The following is a 22,541-nucleotide window of genomic DNA, read 5'->3' as shown; positions in this document are numbered from 1 at the left end:
AATATCATTAGAAACAAAAATTTTAAAAAGAGCATATAAAGGTTAACTATTTTAGAGGCTAAAATCTACAATAAATATCTGTTGGTGGCAAATATTTGCTTCAAACTGTATGGAAATACATTAAACAACCAAGTAATAGCACCGCAAAGAATAAATACATATTTTTAGAAATGAAATCTCAGTGTAAGATTAAAATAAAACTAATTGCCTCTGTCACAATAGGTAATGAGAGAATGAATGATGGTATGAAGTACCAAGTTATTGTACACTACAAATACGGAGAGTATATCTCATAGTAAAAAAATGCTCATTTTAATATATTTAATAAACACTAATAAAGACCTCCCTGATTCTTAATGAAATTAGTTAATAAGTATCAACCAGTGTTTGACATAATCTGCATTAAAAAAAATAGACAATGATGGCTCAGGCTCTGGCTTCTGAAAAGGGACTCAGAGTGTATAGAGAGGGAACAAGCAACAGAGGGTAGATTTATCCAAAGGATCCAGGGGGTGTGTCACTTCCCTGTCCTTTTCCTGAAATCCTGAGACCTCAACATGGACAAATGGTAGAGAAAAAGTGGCTCACTACTCTTTTCCTTCTTGTCAGTCATGTCTCTTTTTCAACTGAGTTACATGAACTTCCTTTTCTAAGAACTGACTTCCAAGTCATATAAAGGCCCAGAGTTCGTTTTAGAATGAAAAGTCTGAATAGTGTAGAGTTGACTTGTTAACAATGTTCTTGAAGAAAATCAAATTCTTAAATTACAAAAATATATACTTCATGAATTTAAAAGATGGCTCATCAATTATAGTATTTTAAGACTATATACTTTCAAATTTACTTCACAGAAAAAAAACAGACCAAAAGTATGATCCACAAAGATAAGGAATTTGAGAAGATGATTTCACTCCCATAAATCTGCAATTCTGTATCCTAAATTTTATTAATGAGCTACATAAAATCTTATATTTCATAGTAATTAAATCAATCAATCTTTGGTTCTGCCAAAAATAAGTCATTACCTAATTATTAATAACCTGGCTCCCAAACTTAGCTGTAATTTACAGTTTTTGGATATCATATCAAATAACAATCAAACTAGTATATGAAGGTACATTTTGGAAAGATTTTAGGAAATATTTTTTGTTCAAGTGCTTTCTGCATACTTTTTTAAAATAAGAAAATGTAATACCTATTGTCTGATTTGGAGCCTAAAATATTCTGTTGTCTGGATAGGAGTTCTCACTAAAGAAATCTATCACCTCCCAAGTCTATTTAGAGTCTCTCAAGATGATGATTTGAAAAAGTTAATCTTGGTGAACACAAGGTGTGATCTGAAGAGTTTAGATCAACCTTCCCTTCAATGTCTGTATTCATAGGAAACCTTCAGCTCAGCTAGGAATTTTATGCATATCTAAATGAAATCCATTCTTTCAGTAAAAGGATATTAAAAACCAAGAAGCTTTAAAACAAAATAGCTTACTACATAAAATAGATCTTACATTTGAGATGACAGAGAGCTATCACACTAACACATATATATCTGCGTGTCAAAGAATGTTATTTATGTCCTGGGAAGAAAACTTAAGGAAACAAGGGCAAGTTGAGAGGTTTTATTCAAAATTATGTGATGTTGGGATAAAAGTCTCAGAATTAAGGAAATTATAAATTAAATTGTAAATTATAAAGAACTTAGAAATAACTTCACAGGCTCTGTGAGAATGGACAAAAGCCACAAGGTAGTGTTTCTCAAGAACAAAAATCTGCAATCCAGACAGAAAACAGTGGGAAAGGCTGAGCATGTTTAAGAAATGAGATGTGTTATACAGTGCATTTTGTCTCTCCACTCATCCCTATTTAGAAGTCATTCTTAAGTTGTAAAACCTGCAAAAGCTAAGAGATTTATATACATTTCAAAAGGAAGAGAAAAGAAACCATTATTCCAAGTTTGGCAGGAAAATGTTCTAAAGAAATTTTGGTGCCTAAAGTCAGAAGAAAACTTGTCAAAAGTTTAGTCAAGATGAGAAAAACATTAAAGCTGTTTGAAGAACTGTGAGGATGTAGCTAGATTGTGGGAGGCTCTGAGCCCTGGTTTGGATAATGAGCAGAGAAGAGAAGAGTAGTTTTTATCATGTATTGATCAGCTGTGAAGTGAACTAACTAAGTTTTCTTAGTTCAGCTTATTATTTTTTAAGCTGTAGTTTTTGTTTTGGTATATCATTTTCTTAAAACTGAACAGAGAACAGAGAATTCCATGCACTGCTTTATTTTATATTTAGTATTATATTAAAAGTGATTTCTGTTAGAGCAAGGGCTTCAGAAAGCCTGTCTTACACCAAACTGTGACACTTAGTATCTGTGTGACCTTTAGTGAAAGACTTATTCTTTCTCCTAAAATGAAGGTCTACAAACGTTTGGCTAGATTGAACAAGTTATTATTTTTCAACACAGTGGCCAGCACAAAAAAAGGATCCAAATACCTCTTTTCTCCTCCAACTATCCAGAAAGATGTTTTAATAAAACAAATACTTTTCTTCTAGGAGAATCAACTGTAGTCTATCTCTTATCAAATTCAGGAAATTAATGCAATTGACTGATTGGAAAAATTATCTTGAAGCTGTCATATTGGGCATTCCATGAATATTATGCCAGCCAGTGTCCTCTTCTTTCTCTCAATAGGTATAATAACTGAGAACATCACCCTCACAAATGTAGTTAATAGCCTTACAAGTTGAAAAGGTGTTATTCTTGAATATGTGATAAATTGTTGATAATTAGATGATGTAACAATCAGTGCTGGGGTGAGGAAAGACACTCGAGAGTTTTAGAAGAAACTGTGTAAAGGCAATTGAGTTACTTCTCAAACTGCAAAAAGAAATTGAGGAAATTCAATAGCCATCTACAAAAGAAGGCATTTTATGTCTCAGGAGAATACTTAGAACACTCATTTGGTCTCATTTCTTTTTTTTTTTATTGTGAAAATACTGTACAGAGGGGTTACCATTACATGGGGAAGATAATGAGTACATTTCTTATCAAGCATTGTAGCCTCCTCCTTTGTTTCCACTTCTGGTCTCATTTCTTAGCCATATCTGTAAAAGAAAAGTGCTTTACTGTGACTTAGCCAAGACTATCCTTTCCTCAAGCAACACATCGACAGATAAAAGCAAAGTCTTTGGAAAGTCAGTATCTTCATTCACATTAGGAAAGTGACATTTACTAATTAATTTTGTGACGTGCATGGAAACCTGTGTCATATGCAAATATTCAAAAAAGAGTATCAGATAACGATATCTCAAAGATCATAGTTTTTTTGAAAGTTAGAAAATTTCAGCCTTCAGAAACATGAACTTGTCATGTAAATGAAAATAAATGTTAATAAATAAAGAGGTAAATAATGCAAATAATAAAGAAGTCAATGTTTACTAGAAAGGGAGTGAAGTTCATTATCTGGCAGTTAATAATTAAAATACTATATATATATATATGTATTTATAAACAATCTTTGAATTCTTACTAAAATGTAAAATTAGTCTCAAGTCAACCATCTCTTAGCTCTTCTGATAGTGATCTGTCATTGAACAGTGTAATTTTCTTAACTTGTACATCAGATCCTATTGAGATATGATTTTCCTTGATGAAGATGATTAAAATCGGGGTGAAAGCACAATTCACAAAGGAATAATTAAATATATAAGCCATGTGCTTTGATAGAAGTTTGTACAAGACATAACACAAACATAAAAAATGAAAAGTTAGTGCTAAGAAGGTGGCTCAGTGGTAGTACATGAGGCCCTGAGTTTGGTTCCTCAGCACCACATAAGCAGAAAAAGGCAAAGTGGCACTGTGGTACAAGTGGTTGAGTGCTAGCCTTGAGCTGAAGAGCTGAGGGACAGCACCCAGCAGCCAGGTCCAAAGTTCAGGCCCCCACAACCATCAGAGAGAGAGAGAGAGAGAGAGGGAGAGAGAGAGAGAGGCAGACAGACAGAGACAGAGACAGAGACAGAGAGACTGAGAGAGAGAGAGACAGAGAGAGGGAGAGAGGGAGAGACAGAAGACAGAAACAGAGAGACAGAGACAGAGAGAGGGAGAGACTGAGAGAGGGAGAAAGAGAGAGAGAGAGAAAGAGAGAGAGAGAAGTTAAGCCAAGCACTAGTGGTTCACATCTGTAATCTTAGGTATTCAGGAGGCTGAGATCTAAGAAAAAAGTTCAAAGCCAGCCCAGGCATGAAAGTCTTATATCCAATTAGCCACAAATAAATGGAAATGGAGCTGAGTGGTGGAATACTAAGCTTGAACCAAAAGCTCAGAAACAACACATGGGCCCTGAGGTCAAGCCTCAGGACCAGCAAGCAACCAGAAATTCAACTTTCTTGGGAGAGACTGAGAAGATAATATAATAACCACGGGAGGCTTATTTGAAGTGAAACTAGATAATGAAGTAGGTGTTAGGCTAAAGAGATCTGGAAAATGCAACATGGCCAGAGCAATCTGACTTTACAAATCTACAGCTATATAAAAGCTTCCATCAGGTATTATTAATTTTATAGAGAAATATTTTTTGTGCTGGCTGAGATATATTAATAAATATATAAACCTGACTAGTTCAATTAGAAGTAATACTTGAAAAGTAAATTTACAACTGCTGTGGCTAAATACTGACTATAACTGGTATGTGTGTGGGTGAAAAAAATTTAGATTCTTTGGTTCTTTCATAGATTCAAGGTCCTCAAAGACTTATTGACATAAAAGAAGTTCATGAAACGAAGTGCAACTTGAAAATAGGAATATGTGGACCCTGATTTACCAGCTAGTCAGCACAACTCTAATATCAATTATCTTTAATCTAGGTACTTTACTATTCCAAAGTGCATATAAAATAAAATAAGTAAAGCTAGTGAGAAATTTTCTTGATGACCATGAAATTGCATCAAAGAGTGTTGGGAAACAAATTCATTCATTTTGGGAGAAAGGCTTAACAAGTTGAGGAGAGCTAAGAAAGACTAAATGTAGGCCTCTGTGACTGGAAACAGGAAAACATGGGAAAGAACTGGGAAGCAGAGAACATTTTTTGAAGACAGTTCAGTCTAGACATAGCTAAAGTTTTCAGTTTTGAAATTTCTATAGTTCTTACTCTGCAGTAATGAAGACTGTCCACATACTACTGTGAATATACTTTCAATGCATCAGCCCAATACGTGACATTTAGGGAACTTTGCTCTAAGAATACCAAAACAAAAACAAAAACCAAAACACAAAAAACCAAAAAACTACATGTAGGCATTTCCTAACACAAGTGTTTTCTATTTTTTTAATTATTTTAAATTTTTTAAATAAGTTTTTTATTGTGAAAATACTTTACAGAGGGGTTACAGTTACATGAGTAAGGTAATGAGTACATTTCTTATCAAGCATTGTTGCCTCCTCCTTTGTTTTTCCCCTACCATCTCTTCCCTCCCATCTCCACAACTACATCCCTACCCCTAAATTGTTATCATTTACAATGCTTTGTTTTGAAGAGGACAGCAAGAGGTAGCAAGTAGAACAAAGAGATACAGACATGCTTTAAGGTTATATTTAGTTAGCCTTATAACATGAGTCAAATAAGAATATAACAGGGTGTCTTCAACACATCTCCCTCATGCTCAGCAGCTTCCAGATGCATGGTTTAGTCTGACTCACCACATGGATGTCTGGCTTCCATAGATGGAAGTTAAGGTATGGGAGCAGGAGCTCACATTTCCTAGATTGCCAAGCATCTTCAAGCTCTCTCGGCACAGTAATAACTTCACAATACACAGAATTTCTCATTTTTGTTGGCCTCATTATTTTTCCAAGAAGAGTGATTTTGGTAAGTGAAAAGCCCACATCTCATGTCTAATGTTACATTCTAGTTTCCTAGTTTCATGCCTAAGATCTCAACTCATTATTCCACAAAGCATACTCCTTACACAGTTTAATATTAATTTTTGATAAATACAGCTTTAAGACTTAGTCCACAGGAAAAGAGCAAGTCTATATACTTTTGACCATCATCATTTACAGTATCCAAGATTATAACCAAAGCATATTACTTTTAACCAACATGGCTTACAGATTGCCTTTAACCAATATGCTTTATACGCCTTTTGATGCCTTCTTATCCAGTGTACAAGTCTTCTCATGTACTATCTCTTCTGTCTTTGAAAAGTTATTAAAGCCACTCAAATGGATGTGTGTGTATGTGTGTGGGGGGGGTATTCCCCTCTAATGCAATATTTTTCCATGGAGTTAACATCAATTTGGGATTTTAAACCAGTTTCCCAAAATATCTTTACATCATGAGGGCCATAATCCACATACACTTTATTTTCCTTAATTTATATATATGAGACTATAAAAGTGTTAATTACAACAAATCTCAATATATGGGAAATGAGCATAATGTTTATTATATAAACAACTTGCTAATATTAGACTAAATAGCAGTAGATAAGATATTCTTCACATTTGTTTTTATTGCAATGCAATTTTTCCAACCCTTTCCAAAAGAACCATCCCTTAGTGTATGTCATATATTATCAATGGCAGGAATAGCCACTCAAGTGCTCAGTAAATTCAAGGTTCTTTCTGGCCTGTGGGTCTAAACACAACTCAGCCATGAAAGAACACATTTTTACTGACAGTCTCTCACATATTAATGTGGAACATACACCTTTACCTTTTAGGGAGGACGCAGTGTTGTATTTTACTGTTTAATAGCTACTAACTTCATCACAAGCTGTGTCATTTCTCTCTGATTCAAAGCACACACTGTAAGGAATAATAATAATGTGGACCACATGCTTCAGTGACCTCTTGCTATAATTTAGGTGGTTCTTAACATTTTAATAGGTGCATCTCTCTAAATACCCAGGGCATGTCCTGTATATGCACAATAAAAATAAAGCATCGTGAGTCCCAAATATTTTCTTATGGAGCATTAACTGAATTGTGGCAGATGTGAATAACCTTACGATCAGGCAGTAAAGTAGTTTATAATAGAGTCCCTCATGTGTGGATATAAACAAGGCTTAACCAATTTTTTTAGATTCCACTCATCACTGTAGCCTTGCCAAATCTCTTGAGACTGTTTGCCATGTGTGACACACAAATTTTAGAGGAAATTACATATTTTGTTCCAGATTTCTCAAAGGAAAAACAGGACTAACCTGGAGCGAATTGGTGAGGCTGAACACACCTGCTTCCATGAGATCCTTGATAGAAGCTGAGGTTTCCTATTCATTTCCTGGAAGATGGTGTGGATTGACTTAGGACTTACTGAGAACAGAGAGGGCAATTGTAAGGGTTCCCATTTCAAAGAACTATTTAAAATCTGGTGAAGGGCAGATATTGTCAGTGTTCAACTAGAGACCAAGGCATTCTTGGTCTTTAGCCTCCCTCCTATTTTCATATCCTTTCTAGTTATGCAGTCAAAAGGACAGCACCACTAATTTCTTCTATCCATATCATGTCACTATCTAAAACGCAGTGGAGTTTGATACGTTTTCTCTTAATATCTCCATCCACTATACCTTATCTACCTGTTCAGTCTTGTTCTCTTTCATGGAAGGACATCTGTGTTACTTATTATCACAATATTACTGTCATTTATACACTAGTATTCTCTTAGCATAAAAAAGGTTTTGGTCACCAATCAAGGATATTCTACTTTCATTGAATCATATGGCCTTGGAACCTCTCCTGGAGATCAGAAGAAATATCTTAGCTTTCAAGTTCCTCCTTATTGGTTTCTTCAACTTATGGGGTACATTAAACTTACTGAATCAGCACATTTTGTTCCCATTCCCTAAGAATATCACAGTTTTTAAGTTTATCCATCCTAAGTTAGAAAGGAAGTTTATCCTATGGGATTCATTAAGGGATTCATTAAGGGAGGCAGCTGTCGGATAGAAAACAAAGTTTCCTTCTCCCATGTAGTGATAACAAACCACTAAATCTTTTGAGAAAAGACAAGGCATTTCTTTTTGGCCTCTGTCTTAACACCTACCTACTCACAGCTCTGTTTTGGCCCATTCTTTCCTTTGGTCATTTTTTGGATGCCCTAACATTTTCCTAACACTCCATTTTATTTGTTTCCCAGGAGGTCCATAAAGCTCCATAACACAAACAGCTAGATAACAAATTATTTCAAGTTCTCCTCCCCAAAACCATCCTGACCTGTTACCTGCATCACAAGGACTTGACACATAGTCAAGTCTGAAAGCCAAACTGGCTTCCAAAAGCACTACTTAGCATCATAGCTTTGGTTGTGGTTCTCAAACTGCCAATCAGAAGAGAATTACCACAATATAGTAGAACTTCCATATCTGTTGAGTCCATACAAAATCATTCAACCAACTGCTGTGAAACAATTTAAAAGAAAAAGCCAAACAAAACTTACATCTGCACTGAATATGTATAGATATTATTCTATTCCATATTCTACAAATAATAGGGCATGCGATTTTTGGCATGCCATTTATATTACATTAAACATTGTAAGGAATCTGTTTACTCTGAAGTATGTGAGAAGATCTACACATGTTGTATGTAAATACTATGTTACATTCCATCTTATAAAAGCAATTTGAGCAGCCATAGATTTTGGTACTTATATGTGATTCTTTATAGGTTGGAAATGTTTTAGAAGTAATTTCATGTACACAGGATTCAGACACTGTACATTTTAGGATTGGAGTAAGATATAGGACAAGATGTACAGGTGGAATAACATTTTTATTTCATTGTCATCTTACCTCAGCAGCTATCCAAGTACACAAAAGGCTTCTTTTGCATTCATATCTACACTATCCTGGAGGACTGCTAAAGAAGAGAGGTAAGATTTGTAGGTGACCTTGACACAAGGACACTATTCCTTCTATTTCTCATCAACTGTTTTTTTCCATCATTAACAGACATACCCAACACCCATGCCTTTAACAATGCATGGACTCTCTCAATTAAGGCAGATGTTGTATTCCACAAAACAAATGAGGCAGATAAAATCTTCCTCATTTATCTTACATCCACTGTTTCCAAGGAAGCAGTCCTATGAGAATCTCAGATCTTTAAAAAGCAATCTTGATATGCAGACCTGGTAGTAATCCTTTCCTTACAAAAGTTTTACATATTGGCTATGGTTTGAATTGAACATATCCCCTGCTCAAGCCCTTGCTTTGGAGGTCTATTTTCAGCTGGTGAGTTTAGGGTAGTGACTGGGTTCTGAGGGACCTGATCTAATCAGTAAATTGATTCTTTGATGCCTTCCAATAGTGATGGTAATATTGAGAGGCAGTGAAGAGTAAGAGATGCTATCTCATTAGAAGTAGGTGACATAGGGGAGTGGAAATGTTTTTGGGGTTTGTATTTTGTCCTGGTTGCCTTCTGGCTCCACTTAAGTTCCTAGTTGCTATGAGGTGAAAAATTCAAGTCAACCAAGTCCTTCCCAACGATGGATTCAAACCTATGAAATTTTAAAAGAAACTAAATAGTTCATCCATTATACTTGTTCTCTCAATCATGTTGGTCACATATATACAAAATAATGAATACAACATGTTTAAATATTTATAAATTTATCTAAACTTTGTATACAGATGTATAATTGTGTATGGTTAAAATCAAATACATCACTCAATGTTTAATTTCTCTATTATACTCAGTTGTTATTTATCACATTAATTTTATTTAACCTTATCTATGCCTTGATATATTACATGAATGGAAAGATTCATAAGTAATCATAATATTATTATTAATGATAATTAATAATATTATCATAGTATATCCAAATATTTATGGAACCAATCTCCTTGAGATTGAGAAACCTATCATCACTAAGCACATTGAAATTCTCCTCAATGTCATTTCCAATACCAATTGCCACCCAAATTCCCTAGTCATGTCCATGGATTTACCACTGTGTTAAGTACAAATTTGGCTTCTTCATAATAGTACTACAAAATGTACATTTATATGAAACAATTGTATAACCTGATTTAACTTGTAGATAAAAACCTTAGATCGTGTGTTTTTTTTACTTAATATATTTCATTGAGATCCAGTCATGCTTTACTGTTTAATACTGGCTTGGTTTTTTCCCATATAATGTATATTCTATGAAAAGAAACAATTCCATCAAATCTCTTACTAATAATTACAATTTGTATATTTTGAAATTATAGTCATTGAGAAACAACTTCTCTGGTAATATTTGTAATTCTCTAAGGAAAGCATGATTAATATTGCAGAGAAAGGAAATAGAGAAAGGAAATATAATTCATATATTATCATTCATTTGATTGAAATAGCCATTAAGTTCAGCTTTCTGTGACTACAGAGTCCACATTCTTAATTTATTCTGTAAGCTCTTTTGGTGAGAATGTAAGATTAAACTAAGATGATGGCCCTTGAGATGTAGAGAATTAGACACTTCTACCCAATTTGAAAAAGCAAAGAATCTCTAGGATTTGGTGATTATCTTTAAGTAGTTGGTAAAGTATATTCATTTATTTTATTTTAATTTTATTGTCAAGGTAGTAAAGTATACATAATGAGGTATCCCAACTTACTGGGGCCGGTGGGACTCGAACCCACAATTGGTGAAAGGAGTCACCAGCACTCAGTCAAACAGGCTAGGAATCTTTGTTAGCCAAGGCAACTGATTTCCACTATCAAGATAGTGAAGACCAGTCCCAATCATAGGTCAGGGGAAGTATTTTATAGGGAAAAACCACAAAGAAGCCACTCACAAGTGGCCAGCTATTTTGAAAGCTCAGCTAGCTAGGCAAGCAAGCACAAAAACAGCAGGAAGATATGGTAGTTAGCCTTGAGCAAATCTCTGCAATTTCAGCTGGTGCAGCAGTTTGGTAAAACTGCAACTGTCTTGTTCTCGGTCCTAGGGTAGTGACATTTCTTGCTGTTTTTCTCAACTCTATTCCTCAAACTTTTTCAGGGCTAGGGTCCCTCATCTCAACCTGCTTTCTACACTTAAAAGAATCAATAATAACAACATTGACTGAGCCTCTGGTTTAAATATGTGAATGGTAGTATTTTTTAGCAAAAATACAGTTAAAAATAAAACAAAGATTGGAAGTAGGAATTCTAGTTGGGATCTGAATATACTGCATCTGGTAAATGGTAAGGCAGTTAAAATGCTACAGCACAAGCCTTTCACTATGTTGTCTCCCAATCTATTCTATCTTCTTTTTTACTAACCTTGATCCTCCCCATGGGGCCCTGTGAATAGCTGGGTAGGCCCACTGATCTTGGTCACTATAAATAGCATTTTATATCCCTGAACAATTTTGCTCAAGGCTAGTGCTATATAGCTCCACTTCCTGCTTTTTTCCTGGTTAATTGGAGATAAGAGTCTCATGGAGTTTCTTGCCCAATCTGGCTTCAAACTGTGATCCTCAGATTTCAACCTCCTGCTAGAAGTTCAGCCCTGGGTCACCAGTGCTAAGCCAAAGTTTAAATTCTATGCCAATTATCTTCTATACTTGACTGCATGATTGCTGAAAAATAGTAAAACTTTCTTTTTAAAACATGCTGTTCACTTGAATGATTTAGTTAATTTTTCCTTCATATTCTCTAATTTCTATACTTTCTTATCATTTTTATTGAAAGCAATTTGTGTGTGTGTCGGGTGTGGGGGGTGTCTTGGGGCTTGAACTCAAAGCCTGGGCTCGGTCCCTGAGGTCTTTTGCTCCAGACTAGCACTCTACCACTTTGCACCACAGCTCTACTTGACAGTTTTCTGGTGATTAATTGACAATAGTATCACCGACTTTCCCGCCTGGGCTGGCTTTGAATCCTGATCCTCAGATCTCAGCCTCCTGTGTGGACAGCTCAGTTCCTTGAGGCATGTCTTTCCCTGTGTCTCTTGGAGGTGTCCCCTTCTCTCTCTCCTCTCTGGAACCCACTCCTCTCTACATCCAGTGGCCTGCCCGCTAAGCCACCCTTTGACGCCCTGCCCCCCAACAGCCTGGCTTGTGTGGTGGTGATGTCAAAGTGGGGGTTAGGGGGTTTCCTGACCCTCAGGTTCTCACAGATTAAAGGCTTGAGCCACCAGCACCAAGCTGAAAGCAATTTTTGAATTACATTCTTTACAAAGCAGAAAAAATATTTCTAAAATTCATATGGAACCCTTGAATAGTAAAAGCACTACTGAGAAAAAAAAGTAATATTCCAGGTTATTACAGTATCTAACTTCAAACTGTACTTACAGAGCCATAATAACAAAAGCAGCATGGTGCTGGTTCAGAAACAAGTTAATGTGCTAAAATCAACTGGAAAGGGATCAAAGACCTTCATGGAACTGAACTTTGCAAAATTAAGGGAGCATATTGGCACAGGGAATAACTTCCCGAATAGAATTCCAATAGTTCAGAAAATAAGGAAACAAGGATAGACCATGTAATTACTTCAAACCAAAAAGGCCCTGAACAACAATGGATATAACCATTAGAATGAAGAAACAGATTACAGAATGGGTGAAAACCTTTGCCAGCTGTTTTTCTTACAAAGGATTAATAATTGATCTATATAAGGAGCTCAAAAATGGAAACTTCTAAAGAACAAACAACACAATTAATAAATGGAAAGATAAGCTGAAAAGATAACTCAGAACAAGCATAAGTTGACAATAAAGTTGACATGAAAAAATGCTCAACATTCCTGCCCATAATTGAAATGAAAATCAAATAACATTAAGATGTCGTCTCGGCCCAGTCAGAATGGCCTTCTTTAAGAGCACAAACAATAGCAAATTCTGGTGAGTAAAAAAGGAATATTTGTCCACTCTTGATAGAAATGTAAACTAGTAAACTGAGTATGGAAAGCAGCATGGATAGTCCTTAAAAATGAAATAGGGAACTATGATTTTGCCATACCACTACTGGTTAAATTTCCATAGGAATTTATGTGATCATATTTGAGACACCTGCACATCCATTTGTATTAAAGCACCATTCACAATATTCAACCTAGGAAATCAGCCTAAATGCTCTGATGAATGGTTGAAAAAAATGTGATACACACATACACACACACAGAGTGGAGTATTACTCATCCATAAGGAAGATGAAATTATGTCAATATGGAACTTGAGATCAAAATGTGCAAAATTTGTTCAAAAGAAGAAATATCCCATATTCTCTCATACATTCTATAGAATCTAGATCTAAAAGATATGCCCATATATACAGATTCATCTCTATAGGACCGTAATAATAGGACTATGTGGGCAGACAAGAATAAGGGAACAGAATGATGAGTGAACAAAGTAATCACCTACATAGGTGATTTGGATGCTGCTTCTTATCATTAGGTTTAAATGGTGTCTATGTATGAATATTGCCCAAAGTAACCCATAGAACGTTGCTGAATGGTGGAGGGGGGAGGGACAGGGGAAAAAGAGAGCAACATTAGATGTTTATTTGATCATTGGACCATACATACATGCAGGAAATACCAAGGAGAACCCCTTCCGTAAAAATAATATATACTAATTTTTAAATGTCTTTTCTGCACATAACTAGCTATAGAGTGAGAGCTATATTTCTTTCTACACATGTTGACATTTTTATTTTTTAAATATTCTTTATTTTACATGAGAAAAAATATAGTCCTTTATGGTATTTGATTATAAAAATTATAAGTCAGTTGACATATGTTAGCTCAACTCATCATCCTGATTTTAATTTAGAAATATTATGAACATAAAACTTATATCAAATATTCAATTAAGTATTTATTTGTATTGCTTTGCAAACAGTAATCTTTCTTGATCTATGTTAATTAGCTATGCATTGTTTATTTCCAAATAATGCTCAACTCATTAATGGACATGTAGTATTGTAATTTAACAACATGGCATGCATAAGTTGTTTGTAATTTATTTATGTTTTTGAGCTACTGTAAGATGGCCAGACCCATTGGCTTTTAGAAGATCATAGAAAGGTATGTTCTATTTATTTGTCATATGCTTGTTCTCTATCAAATCATAAATTATAGTATTTCAGAACTTTTCATTTTCACTTTATTTCTACATGGCCCGTCAAAAACTGGGAGCAACATTTTTTTTATAATTTTTTGGGGGGTCCAGTTGGGAAGCCTGAACTCTGGGCCTGGGCTCTGTCACTCAGCTCTTCAGCTCAAGGCTAGTGCTCTACCACTTGAGCCACAGCGCCACTTCCGGCTTTTTTCTTTTTGCTTATGTGGTGCTGAGGAATCGAACCCAGGGCCTCATGCATGCAAGTCGCAAGCACTCTACCACTGAGCCACCTTCTCAGCCCCTGGGAGCAACATTTTTAAATCTATGTTTTATTCCTTCTAACCATAGCATTTTATAGCATATTTTTATTTCAAATATTATGAATGTAGGTTTTACTTTGGATATTATGTGCTATTACATAGAGTTCCATAGAGGACAGAGGATGTTTTAGGAAATAGCTCCTTCCTGCACATTAGAGAAACAACTCTTTTAATGTTGAGGGGTAGATATTCAACACTGAGGTAAAGAGGCTATATACAATAAAATAGTCAAGAATAATGGCATTTAAATTTACACATTTCTTCTCTCTGTGTCTCTATGTCTGTCTCTGTCTCTGTCTGTCTCCCTCATACTGGGCCTGGGGCTTGAATTCAGGGTCTGGTACTCAAGGTTTGTACTCTACCACTTGAGACAGAACATATATATTTATGTTCATTGGAGACAAGAGCCTTACAGACTTTTCTGCCTGAACTGGCCTCAAACTACAATCTTCATATATCAGCCTCCTGAGATCTCAGCTAAGATTCTAGGTATGAGCCCAGGAGGTTTACTTATTTCTTATCTTTCATGAAAAAATGTTGTCAGCAACACAAATTATAATTTCTCTTTGAAATCAAAGAAACTTACACTTTATACTGGTTGTATCAGATGCCTTGAGCTGGAGCATGTTACTATTTGTAATTTGTTCATCAAGAATTGATAGAATTGAAAGAGGTGATAAAATCAACAAGCACTGCCATACAAGTGATTTGGATGTTTCCATTCATCATTAAGTTTGTGACTTTTCTCCTTTACTAATTTCAGATTACTGGAGTAACATTGTACATTTTTGGATCAACATTTATTCTATCACTCATATTGTAGTGTCATCCAGCAGTGATATAAAACAGTATGAAATTTTTACCTGTAGGATTTACCTAGTGTCTGCTCCCTCTTTGTTCTTCCATAGCTAATGATTCTGAATTCAACCAACAGGAAATCAAGTATAAAGGAAAGCCTGATCTAAACAAGGGTCCAGCCAATGGACCCTTTGTTTCCTGTGGCACTTTGTCTCTTGTGCCACTGGTCTTAGTGTGGGTTTTAAATTACTGTCTTGGTTTCATTCTCCCCTGTGATTAGGTCAGTGCTTTCTCCTCTGGAGATTTAAATCCCTTTCTTAGTTATCTGCCTAATATTTTAGCTCCACTGGGTATAACCATCTCCTGCGTGAAAGGAGTGATGGTAACCCTGACTAGAAATGTAAAGAGTGCTGCCTGGAAAGGGATTGCAAAATGTGTCCCTGTCAGTAGAATTCTTCTGATACCACAGATTCTGAAACTAACAATTACTAGGATTCCTTATTACAATGGTACAGTCTAGATCTAGGTCCTAAAACACCCATTTCCTAACCTAAGCCAAAAGTTCCATTTCAACATTATGGTTAAACTTAGCTTAAGGTGAAGTTTCCACAATATTATCCTAGACACTATTTGTTGTGCCTTATCTAGTCATACAAAAATGAGAAAATACCAAATATGTGTAATAGCTTATCACTGAGTTCTGCTTAAAGTGTTCTTGTTGGTGATTCCAGCTACTCCAAAAGCCAATCTATCAATAATTTAGATGGTTTCACATAAAAAATATATATTAAATCTGACTAATTGTTGTGTCAACATAAAAACTCAAATCAAGTCATTATTATCCTCTCATTGAGCAACTTTTCCTCCAGGATTAAAGCTACTAAAATTAATTGAACACATAGGCAAAAGTAAAGGTATTTATCACAGCATTTATCACAGCTTTATCCATGCATATTTAAGATATATATATATGACTTAAGTAGTTAAGTGGAGCTAAGTATATACAATGATGAAACTATCACTAGCATCAGTGCTATAGACACATCCATGCCCTCCAAAATGTCTTTCTGGCTCTACTAAATTTAATTATTGTTTGGTTTCTGTGATGACTGAACATATGATCTACCATCTTTACTAAGTACAAATATATAATACTTGTTAGATATAGATACTATGAGGTGAAGGGTATCTGTAGCACTTATCTTGTATACTCAAAACTTTCCATTAATATTCAAAAGACTTAAACTAAAATAAGTATAACAAATTAAAGGAAAATGGGTTTAACTTTTGAACTGAAAAGGTAATTTTGTTACTTTGATAGAAACGTCTTCAATGACTGTAAAAAGTATGCCTTAGTCTTAGTAAATAACTGAATTTGGCAAGAAGAGTAAACACTTGATGCTGTAGATTTCCATTATACAACAAATTATGCTCATAAAAAATGGTGTATATTGGGGCTGGCAAGGTGGCTCAGTGGTAGAGTGCTTGCCTTGCATACCTGAGGCCCTGGGTTCGATTCCTCAGTGCCACATAATGGCTCAAGTGGTAGAGTACTAGCCTTGAGCTGAAGAGCTGAGGGACAGCGCCCAGACCCAGAGTTCAGGCCCCAATTCAGGACCCTCCCCCAAAAAAGGTGTATAAAGCAACAAAAAGATTTTTAAGGTAACTTTTAGAAATTCAAGTAGACATGTAATTTATACTAGATTATCTCCTAATTTGGCTTCTACATCAACCTGAATTATCTCCATAAAGCCCCATTCCAATCAACAATGATGATAGAAATGTGTTTTGCTTCAGATACTTGAATAAAATATCTCTAATCATGACACTTCAGAGTGTCAAGCTGCAGGTGGTCCTCCATTTATTTTGGATATCTGTTACTTGCCTTCTTTTGAAATCTCTTTCAAGTAACACAATTTCAAGGAATATCAGGAAGCAATTTATTGGAGATTATGTATCTAGTTTAATCAACATACAGAATTAACTCAAGGATGAAAATATATCATCCTGATTCTGTGACATTCTGTGTGCTCTCTTTTTAAATGGAATGCTGAAATCTTTTGTAGATCATTAAGGGCAGTTTGACTTTTTTTCTTGTAATTAAGTTTGAATCTAAATAAGTTATTATTTTTATTTACAGATTGTCTCCTCCTATTTTGCCCATGTTGATCTCTAAGATAGGAACCTACTACCTCCCTCTTGAGCAACTGGGGTTAAATATATGTACCACTACCTCCAGCTTATTAGTTTTCCAACTGAAGTAATTTCTTTTTAAAATGAATTCATCAGTGTTTTTCCTTCAATCATTTGCAGATTTGAAAGCACTCATATTGTTTTAATATTGTTTGTTTTCTTTCACAACTTTTTATAATATCCATCTCAAGTGTGCAAAGTTAAAATTTTTTTGGATATTTGTAAATATTTTAATGATTACTGTACTTAAGTGTTCTAATTGTTATTTCAGAATTTTTTCCTTTTAACAGAAATATAAGTCATTGTTAGAAATAAGTTTGTTCTAAATGTAACAATAAAAATGAACATTTCTCAGAACACATTTTTATAGGCATTTATGTTCATATGTATATAGGCATAAGTAACAGTAATCATGGAAGACTTTCTGTACCACCGTACATCTTGACCTTTCATGTGTGTGTGGGTAATATATGTGTACAATTAATATAACATGTCAATGAATCCTTCAACTCCTATCTAATATTCATGAACATTTAGATTGGTTCACATTGTTTATCCTATCTGTTCAATTCCATATGGGTCCAATTAGTTTTCACTAAACTATTCCTGGAGGAAAAATTGCCAGATGAGATACATGTGATTTAAATGTTTACGAATTATTCTAGAGTGTTTACAACTAATTGGATAAATGTATATGAGAATACTTCTTTATCAGCATTTCTGCATATATCATCAGGTGACTTTTCACATCAATTTTCAATTGGCATTTTATTGACTATATAAGAAGATTCATTAAGAGAGGTTGCAAAAACTGCAGTTTTGAGTGCAAAATGAAACTAAGGGGCTTTGTTTAAAAATATTCAGAGTATAAAATTATGACATTAGGAAACTACACCAAACATGGGACTTTTGCCAACTTGACACCATATATGACTCATTCAGTGATAAAGCTAGTCTTGATTAAGCATTTTAAGTTTATATTAGCTGTTTGAATTTGATTTCTGAATATTATTTATGGCTATTTTATCTCATTTTTAAAAGCACAATGTATCATTTCCTTGTTTATTGATAATTTCAAAGTCCTTCATTTTTTTAGATTCAATTTTATTGTCAACATGATATACAGAGGGGTTACAGTTACCTAAGTAAGGTAGTGTGTACATTTCTTTTAGAACTTGTTATACCCTCCCTCATTTTTCTCCCACTTACCCTCCCCCCAAAGCCCTGCCAAGTTGTACAGTTCATTTCCAACATATTGTCTTGAGAGTATTGCTGTTGTATTGTCTCACCATTATGTTGTTCTCCTTCCCTTCCTTATTTTAGATAAAGGTATATACAATACCCAGGGTACCAAAATCAAATACAATAATAACAGAGGATTAAACCATGGGGGAAAAAACACAAAAGAAAAAAATCACATAGTACATTAAAAACAACAACAAAGAAAACCTCTTGTGTCCATATCCTGGAGTTCATTTCATTTAGCATCATTTATAGAGTCATATGTGCATTTAGATATTGAGCTATTGTGATCCTCTTCTAAGACTATCCTAGACATATACCATTCTTTCCTTTATTTCTCTTTCTTCTGCTGGTAGAGATCAAACTCTGGGCCTTGTGTGTGTCGGGCAAACATTCTAAATCTGAGCTGTATCCTCAGACCAAGAAGTTTTCATATTGATTTATGCTCAAATTGTAGAAACACTTATCAGATTTTAATAACATATTTATGAAGCTATTCGGCCTACATTTAAAGTATGTTTAAATATTTAATCTACTTATAATGTTTTTTAGTTTAGTGAGTTATTAAGTGCATTTTCTTTTCTTCAGACTGATTATTCAATTAGCTAAGCATGATTTAGTTTGTAATCTATATTTTCCCCAGTAATTAGAAATGTCACATTGTACATGTTCCCATATAACTTCAAAATCAATTTCTGTATTATCTATTTTCTTTCATTGATTTAACTTGTCTTTCTCTAAAAATCATCCTCTTTTACTCACTAAAATGCAATAATAATACTTTCTTTTCTTCCTTCAGAATTTCTTTCTTTTTTTACCAATTAATTCTAACCTAAATTTTAGAATTGTTTCAGCCAGTTGTGAAACAGAGCCCTTATAGTTTTGTTTAAATATACAATAGGATATATTGGTCTACTGCATGGATGGATGTCTTTGAATAATAACCTTTCATACTTAAAAATAATTTCTAAGACTTGCTTTGTCTTCTTCAAGGTACTTCAGTAGAATATATGTGTTAACTGACATCTGAATATTACCCAAATGATTACAAACAAGACCATACTAAAGCTACCAGCACAACTATGTTATTGTAGCATATGTACCATAGTTAAGATATGGAACCAACCCAGATGCCCCTCAGTAGATGAATGGATCAAGAAAATGTGTCAATCTAGTAACATTAGATTGACAAAGAGACATAAATACAATGGAATTCTATGCCTCCATCAGAAAGAATGACATTACCCCATTTGTTAGGAAATGGAAAGATTTGGAAAAATTACATTAAGTGAAGTAAGACAGACCCAAAGAAACATAGGTCCCATGGTTTCCCTTATTGCAATAACTAATATATGTTTGGGACCAGCATAAAAGGTCAGATAAGATGATGTTAAACGAAATGAACCCCAAGAAAGGGACACAAGTGGTTTTTTTCTTTCTTGCTATTGTTTCTAATGTATTTACAAGGTACCATGAGATTTTTTTTTGCTTTGTGTGTCCTTCCCTTGTATAATGAGATGTTCAAGATGCTATGTTGAAAAATGAACTTTACAATTTAGGCGTGGGGGGAGGAGAGGAGGTGTGTAGTTGAGTAGGTGGGAGGGAAGAGAAGGGATAGTAGGGGAAAAACAAAGGAGGAGTCAACAATGCTTTATAAGAAATGTACTCATTACCTTGTTTATGTAACTGTAACCCTTCTGTACAGTATTTTCACAACAAATCATTTAAATAGGGATACAGGTGGACCCATTGCAACAATGAGATGTATAAATCGTTATGTCGAACAATGAGATGTACAAATCGTTATGTCGAACAATGAGATGTACAAATCATTAAGTTGAACAATGAGATGTACAAATCGTTATGTCGAAAAATGAACTTTACAACTTTGATGGTGGTGGTGGGAGATGCGAAGGGATGGGAAGAAGAAACAAAGGAGGAGGCAACAATGCTTGATAAGAAATGTACTCATTATCTTGCCCATGTAATTGCTACCCCTCTGTACGGTATTTTCACAATAAACACACACAAAAATAAGGAATTATTTCTCTAGTATCTTAAATTATAAAGAAAATTAGCATCACAAAAATAATTGGAAGAAAAGATATAAACAGGCATCATATGACAATTTAATTTGTATATGTTTTCTTGTCTCTATTTTATAAAATTACCACTACAAGGACCCTCTGTCTTATATTCCAGTTGAATCAGCCTTCAGATCAGGCATACCAAATACTCATTCTGTTTACAAGATTGCCAAAACCCTGACAAAGACCAAGACAAAATCAGGGAGAAAATCATCACCACTGGTAGGTTCCTCCCAAGCAACTTCCTCTTATAAGTCTCCTAGTCCTGGTAATTCTCAAAACTGCATCTCAGAAAAAGCAAAGTGTTCAAAAAAGAGCTTCAACTTACTTTGTGCTGTGTGTCTGATTATCCTCATCGGTTCTATCAAATTAGTAGGTATAGCTGGGTGCTGGTGGCTCACACCTGTAATTTTAGCTACTCTGATCACTCCTGATCTGTATATTCTGATGTTTTAGCCAAGGCAACATATCCAACACTGAACTCATTCCCTCTACCTTTTCACATTTTTATTTGTTCATCTATCTGAGGATAGCAGTTTGAAGCCAATCTGGTGAGGAACGTCCAGGCGACACATCTCCAAATAATCACCAAAAAGCTGGATGTGGACCTGTGACTTAAGTGGAAGAGCTCCAGCCTTAAGCAAAACAGCTTAGGGACAGAGTCTAGGACTGGCACTATCTATCTATTTATCTAGCTAGCTAACTAGCTAGCTAGCTACAATCTATTCACTTCTGTGAAAACCACTACTCATTGGAAGAAACAATATGTTTTTCTTTGGTTTGTATCACACTCAAAGGTGATTCATTAGCCAAGGATTGGCTATGAAAGTTTTGCATGATTTCACAATCCTTTGGACATTGTAGTGATCATTACAAGATCATAAATAACATTAGATTGACAAATAGACAACTTAGGTATACAATGCTGAATGAATTCATCTCTCTGAAAATCTTCATCAACAGCTTTTCATTCACAAACATAAATTCTCATCCACGTTTCTTTTTCTTAAGTCCTTAGAGTTTTCACTTGTGTGGTTTTTTCACATGAGCAAAAAGGTTGATGTATAGAAAAATAGGTATTATTCCCTAATCCTTAGATCTCTGTCTCTCTCCATCTCTGTCTCTGTCGTCTGTCTGTCTGTTTGTCTCTCTCTGTCTCTCTCTCTTTTTCTTTCTTTCTTTCTCTCTCTGTCTCTCTGTCTCTCTGTCTTTGTCTCTCTGTCTCTCTGTTTCTCTGTCTGTCTGTCTGTCTGTCTGTCTGTCTGTCTGTCTGTCTGTCTGTCTGTCTGTCTCTCTCTCTCTCTCTCTCTCTCTCTCTCTCTCTCTCTCTCTCTCTCTCTCTCTCTCTCTCTGTCAGTGGTGGGGCTTGAACTCTGGGCCTGGGCACTGTCCTATAGTGTTCTACCACTTGAGTCATCATGACACCTCCAGTTTTCTGGTGGTTTGTTGGAGATAAGAGTCTCTCCTGACTAGCCTGGCTTTGAACCTTGATACTCAGCCTCTTGAGTAGCTAGGATTACAAGTGGGAGCTGTAATTAATTCTCTTTTTAATCTATAATTCTAATATACAAATTCAGTCTTATGGATTCTGTTATCTCTATGTTAGACATGACTCTTAGACTGAACTTCCACTTTTGTATTTCCCACATGCTCTGGTCCTACCATTGCTCATTCCTGATCTGTATATTCTAATATGTAAGTCAAGGCAACATATCAAACACTGAACTCATTCTCCCTACCTTTTCATATTTTTATTTGTTCATCTTTATATCTCTTTGTTCATCTAGCCATTGTCAGATTTGTGAGATTCATTCTTTTTTATCAGGCCCTCTTCTGGGCATAATGACTATGGTAGGAAAGGTCATTGTTTTGGGGAAATTT

This window comes from Dipodomys merriami, unplaced genomic scaffold, assembly GCF_024711535.1.
Source record: "Dipodomys merriami isolate MVZ:Mamm:240054 unplaced genomic scaffold, mDipMer1.0.p SCAF_8, whole genome shotgun sequence".
Taxonomy (NCBI): Eukaryota; Metazoa; Chordata; class Mammalia; order Rodentia; family Heteromyidae; genus Dipodomys; species Dipodomys merriami.
The sequence above is the reverse complement of the archived record's forward strand: the minus strand, read 5'-3'. Positions refer to the sequence as shown.